The following is a 6,368-nucleotide window of genomic DNA, read 5'->3' as shown; positions in this document are numbered from 1 at the left end:
GCCTTCACTGTCATATATTAATAACGCTCTTTATAGGCGGCCTCTTAAATAATGAAGGTGCTTAGAAGTGTCAGGAAGGACTCTCCTGTGGAAAGCTGCCTAGAGCGTAGGGGCTGGAATGAGTTCTTTTCTTTGGTGGGGACGGGGAAGGAGGAAGCCACTATGTAGACAGCTGGAGTAGGTTCTTCTCCAGTCTTTTAAGTTTTGTGTGTGTGCGTGTGCACGTGTGTGCGTGTGCACGTGTGTGCCAGCCGTTATTCCTCAGAAGCCGTCCACTTAGTTCTTTAGACAAGGCTATCTTTCCAACCTGGGGCTCCCCTGAGTAGGATACACTGGCTGACCAGGGTACCCCAACAGGGAGGATTCCTGTGTCTGCCTCTCCAGCGCTGGGATTTCAGTATGCACCATGCCTTTTTTTTTTTTTCTTTTTTAACACGGACTCTGGGCTCAAACTTGGGTCCTCACATTTGTGCGGCAAGCATGTTACTGACTGAACCATCACCCCAGCCCCTGCTGAGTGCTAATTTTTTACCTAATAGTTTGCTTCACTACACAGTGATGGTCGTTTTGCCATCTGCTCTGTGACCCCTACGAGGTTCCAGGCCTGGGTCTACTAGTGGTCACTGGTGCTCCCCAGAGCCCCCAGAACCAGCCTGGCTGTAAACCAGAGGCTTAGTAAACACTGAACCTGGGCAGAGGCTCAGTTAACACTGCACCAGGGTGTAAAGCAGGCTCAGTTAATGCTCACAAACTGGCTGTATGCTCTGGGATAGGGAAAGACACATGAGTCAGCTTGGAGTCCTCTCTGACACAGCCGCAAAATCAGGCCTGGGTTGGTGGCAGGCCTGTGGCAGCTGGGGACAGAATGACCTCCTGGAGGGGCCTCTGGAGACAAAGACAGCCTGCTTCTCAGAGAAACCTGAAGGGAAAAAATGGCACTGCCGGGGTGGGGTGGGGCATGGCTGTAGAAAAGAGCTGCAGGTAGGGGCAGGTCCCTGGAGGGGAGGACTTAGGAAACGGCACACTCTGCACCCCTGCCACGGGAGCCCAGAGTCAGAGTCACACCTTATCCAGGGCACCCATTAGGCTCAGGCCTGTGTTGATGGAAGGGACTCCCTCCCTGTTTCCACTCCTCCAAACGCCCAGTGATGGTTTCCAGACCACCCCAGGGTCCCATCCCTCTTCCTAAGCATTTTGTACTGGACTGAGTTGGGAGCAGAGCTTCGTGTGTGTGTGTGTGTGTGTGTGTGTGTGTGTGTGTGTGTGTGTGTGCGTGTTGGGGGGCTGAAGAGGTAGGGGAAGGGTGGAGAGAGTGGGGTGGGATGGGGGGGATGAAAGAGATTCAAAAAAGAGGAGGCCTGGCCCGTGTAAACTCAGAATCCTGTTCTTTACAAAGGAATGGAGTCATCCTGAGAGCTGAAGGCCATGTCCCGTCCCCTCGTCATCTGAAATCTGTTCTCTCCCCTTCATGACCAAAGTCTCCAGAACACAGCCTCAGCCAAACGCTCCTCTCCTCCTCTGGTTCCCCAGCTGACTGTCTTCTGGGGTGTTCTGTCCTTGAGTGCCATTCCCAGGCCTCTGCCTCTGGGGCCCCTGCACTGGCCTGGGCTAGCCCTCTCTCCTGGCTCTGTCCTTTGAGACTCCCTGTCTTTATTTCACGCTTCTTTCATGGCCGCACCTCTTGCTCCGTAGACAAATCTGAGTCGGATGTGTTTCACCAAGGCCCATCTGTCACCTGGAAAAGGCAGCGAGGTGTTCTACCGTCTCCAAGGCCAGGTGAGATTTCATCTGCTTTGTCCTGACTTGGTGAGCGGGTAAGGACCCTCCCTGGGATGTAGGCCTCACACCTCGGAACAACCTCTTCCTCCTCCACTGAAGGCTACTGTGTAAGGCTGTAGCCATTGAGGTATATCTCAGGCTTGGGCAAAAACTTTCAGTATTTGTCTATTTTTGGGGGGAGGGGGGGTTCATGCCACTGTGTGCATGTAGAGGTCACAGAACAACCCGTGGCAGTTGGTCTCACTTTTGATCACGTGGGTCCTGGGGAATCTCAGATCTCAGCAGCAGGCACCTTTCCCTGCTGAGCCTTCATGCCAGCCCCATCGGCTCTGAGATGAGGTAGCCCAAGTCACCTTCCAGTTCCTTGGTCTCCTGAGTGGTTAGATGACAGGACAGGCATATACCGCCATGTCTGGCTGCTACTCCTTGCCCCTCCCTCCTCTTCTTTTTGAGACAGGGTCTCCTATAGTCCAGGCTGGCTTCAGACTTGCTATGTCTCCTGTTTCAGACCTAAGATGTAAGGTTCCAGGTGTGTGCCACCTCTCCCAGCCCACCTCAGCTCTTCTTTCTCTCACACTTGTGTGTGTGTGTGCGCACACACACACACATGTGCTGCTGTGTGCATGCAGAGGCCAGAGGACAGCCTTCAGGAGCTGGTTTTCCACCATGTGGGTCCCAGCAATTGAACTCAGGTTTAACTAAGAACTTGACCTACTGAGCCACCCTCCCAACCCCAGTTCTCCACTGCCCCGGCCCCGACAGGACAGTCCTGGCTGTCCTAGAACTCACTTTGTAGGCCAAGCTGGGCTCGAACTCAGAGATCTCCTTGCTTCTGCCTCCTGAGTGCTGGGATTAAAGGCGTGCGCCATCACTGCCTGGCTTCTTTTCCTATTCATGTTTACTTCTTATTTATGTTTTAAGAAAGGGTCGTGTATGTCAAGACAGGCCCAAGCTGGCCTGCAAATTTCTATCCTCCTGCCTCAGTCTCTTTCTGGTCGAAAATGAAACATTCCAGCTCTGGGGTTCTCGCTGCCCAGCTCAAACTTGACATTAGCCGCTTACCGAAAACCCCTGGAGACCCCCCCCCCCCCCGCATATTCCCTTCCCCTGGAAGACAGCCAGGTTCTGAGAGTTCTTGTTACTCCTGCAAATTCCTTAAATCTCTGTTGCATGTGCATACCTGATAGAATATCGACACGGATGTTTTCCTTAAATCTCTGTTGCATGTGCATACCTGATAGAACATCGACATGGGTGTTTCCAAACATGCTAATAATGGAAGCATTCTGTTTTGTCCCCCCCGCCCCTTATTTTTTTCATTATTTCTCTAACCTTGGCCTTGCGGGGACCTTGCCTAGCCCTTTCCTTTGCTGCCCACTACACTGGAATCTGTACCACACCTGAGTTCCCCGTCTAGAACCAACACTCAGCACTACCCAGCTTACAGCCCCCAAGGCTTTGCCTGTCTCCATTATTTCTGGGCCATAGAAGCAACTCTACCCTGACAGATGCCTTTGTGACTGTCCTGCCTGTCCCTCAGAGCAGGTGGTGGCCAACTTGGGGCCAATCCAGGTCCCAGGAAAGCAGGTACCCTGGTAGGACACGGCCAGCTTCCTAGGGGGTGGCCAGCCCCATACCTGTCTGGACCCTCTGCTAGGATAATGGACCTTTCTGAGCAGGCAGGCACAGGTACGGGCTGTCTTTCTAAACTTCTGTTTTTTACACCATTTATTTATTTTACGGGGGGAGGAGGGCTCCAGTGTGCAGAACGGAGGAGTCAGTCTCCTTTCACCATGTGGTTCCGGGGATTGAACTTGGGTCTTCAGGCTTGGCAGCATCTGCCCTTTCCCCAGGAGCCATCTCGCTAGCCCTGTTTTCCTAAACTTTTGCTCCTGAGGCCAGGCGAGGGGACCAGGCCCCGAGGGTGGGACTGCTCTGCAACTCGTGGAAGGGGCCTCTGGGTGTAAACCAATCACTGACCAGTGTGCGAGCAAAGCCAGGCTGCCGACTCCCACTTCAGACAAGGCTGCCTTTGTCTGCCCTGCCCCGAGGTGCTGCAGAAGGCCCTGTTAGAGTATTTCCTCAGGGCGGTTCAGCCTTGCTCTGTTGCAAACCTGGGTTTACCTCATTCAGCCTGGAGAAGAACATCAGCTGGGGGCTCAGAAAGCCACTGTCTAAATCCTGCCTCTGAGGCGCTCTCGTTTCTTTCAGTTTCTCTGCTGAGCATCTCCAAAGAAGCAGTAGACACCAAGTGGCTCCCCTTCCTTCCCCAGGGGACAAATTCGGCCCCCACCTCCTCACATTCTGTAGCCCAGGCTAGCCTAGAACTCAATGGTGGTCACCCTCCCTGCTCAGCCTCCTGAATCCTGAGACACCAGCCACCATGTCTTCTGAGTCACCTGCTAGCTAGTCAGACCGTGCCTCAGTTTCCCTAAGAAATGAGGATATGGTCCTTAGTCTAGAGTTGTGGGGAATCAAACACAGAACTTCTAGAAGCATGCAGGACATAGTAAATCTCATTAAATGCTAGTTTTTTTGTTTTGTTTTTTTTGAGGGTTGGTTTTGAGACAAGGTCTCATGTAGCCCAGACTGACCTAGGATATACGAACTAGAACGACCTTTAACTCCTGATCCTCCTGCCTCTCACGGGCTGGGACTACGAGTACAGGCCACTGGTGCGCATTACTGTTAAAACTCATCCTTCCTTGTGGAGGTCTCTGACTTTGGGTCTCCACATTCTTCCTCTCTCCTTCAGATTTTTTGTGGACTGTTTCCTAAGTCACACGTTGGAAGAATCTGGAAAGTCCCAACAAACAGCAGAAAGAACTCTTTGGCCCCGGGTGAGGCACAGGCAAGGTCTCCAAGGCGTTGGAAGCTTCCTGGCGCGCAGGCAGCGTCCCCGATAGCGGGTCCGCTTTGTCTGGAGCGCCCTCTGCGGGCTGCGGGCGACAGGCCCGGGACAGGGTGGCGGTTCTGGAAGGGGGAAGCCGGCCCTGGGTGTGCAAGGAGTCCGGTTCTGGAGGGCTTCTCCACCGGGGCAGGAAGGCTAAGACCAAGACAAGCCGCTGGACGCAGCTAACACCCGTCAATAGCGGGAAGACTCGGGCTGGGGAAGCGGCCCGGCAGTTAGGAATGCTGGCGGCTCCTGAAGAGGGCTGGACTTGGGTTCCCAGCACCCACATGGTGACCCATAACCATTTCTAACTCCATTCCCTGGGGATGCGATGTCCTTTTCTAGCCTCTGCAGGCACCAGGCACTTAACACACATTCAGGAAAGTTATTCATAAACACAAAATAACCTCCAACAAAACAGATAACATAGCTGCGTGGTGGTGGCACATGCCTTCAGTCCCAGCACGTGGGAGGCAGAGACAGGCACGTCAGCGAGTTCTGCTACACAGAGAAAGCCTGTCTTGGAAAACCGAGAGAGAGAGAGAGAGAGAGAGAGAGAGAGAGAGAGAGCGAGAGAGAGAGAGTCAGTCAAAGATTCAGTAAAAAAGGACAATAGGAAGGAGAGAAGCTAGACGCGTGGAGAACTTCCAGATGGAAAAGTGACCGAGAGGCAAGGCAGATTGGCATTAAGACTAGTGGTGGCCGCGGTGCCACACGTCTGTGACCTTAGCACTGGGGAGGCAGTCAGGAGGCTCGTCCGAGTCCAGCCTGGTTTCTATACTAAGTGCCAGGACAGCCAGGGCTGTCCTGACTCAGACACAAAAAAGGTTACGTGAGTTTCTAAGGTCAGTGGTTCTAGAAAGGTCCTACGTTGCAGGCCAGTCTTCATCAGCTCCGGAGGCTGACCTACTTCTCCACACTGACAGACGATTGCCACTGTCTATGGGAGAACGGGAATGCAAAACCAAACACCACTAGGATCTTAGTTAAAGCAGAGAAACTGGAGTTAGACTGCTGGGAGAACTGAGTACAAAGCTGGAGGTGGGGGAAGGGTGCCATCTTGTCCCTTTTAGGGTCTGGAGTAAGCAGAGTACCACTGGGAATAACTCTCAGAACAGCGCCTGTTTTTGCAGGGGTAGGGTAATGGAATTGGTGCTCGGCCGTCAAGATCCCTGGATTCTCCTGGGGCTCTGGGGGCGGGAGAGAGGAAAGGAGAGCAAAGGTCACGTTAAGGTTCGACTGCAGGTGGTGTCGTGAGTATGCGCACACTGCCCCTGCGGTGGCCAGGGTCAGGTGACCAGCAGGACGAGTAGCGTGTCTGTCTGTCTCCAAGAGGAGCTGTTCCTTTCTTGATGGCGTGTGTGTGTGTGTGTGTGAGTGGACGGACAGAGTTCATCTCAGACTGCGTGAGGGAGAGGGGCCAGTGAGCTAGGGCTAGAAGCAAGATGAAGGGTTGGCAGGCGAGGTCGGCGGGCTACCCACCCCTCAGCTGCAGTCTTTGGAGTCTCAGCAACTGCGAAGCAGCGTGTGACTCGCAGCGTGATTGCATTCACAGGTCTGGTACTTCTCTCTTCCGTGCCCCTCTGCCTCCTTCCGGCTGAGCAGCTTCCCAAGCCTCGCAGGCTAACACTAGGCAGGCAGAGGACCTGCAGATGAGGCCCTGCAGATGAGGCCCTGGTGAGTGGTGTTCAGAGGG

Source organism: Myodes glareolus, chromosome 18 (assembly GCF_982192425.1).
Source record: "Myodes glareolus chromosome 18, mMyoGla1.1, whole genome shotgun sequence".
Classification (NCBI taxonomy): Eukaryota; Metazoa; Chordata; class Mammalia; order Rodentia; family Cricetidae; genus Myodes; species Myodes glareolus.
This window is presented reverse-complemented; position numbering follows the sequence as displayed.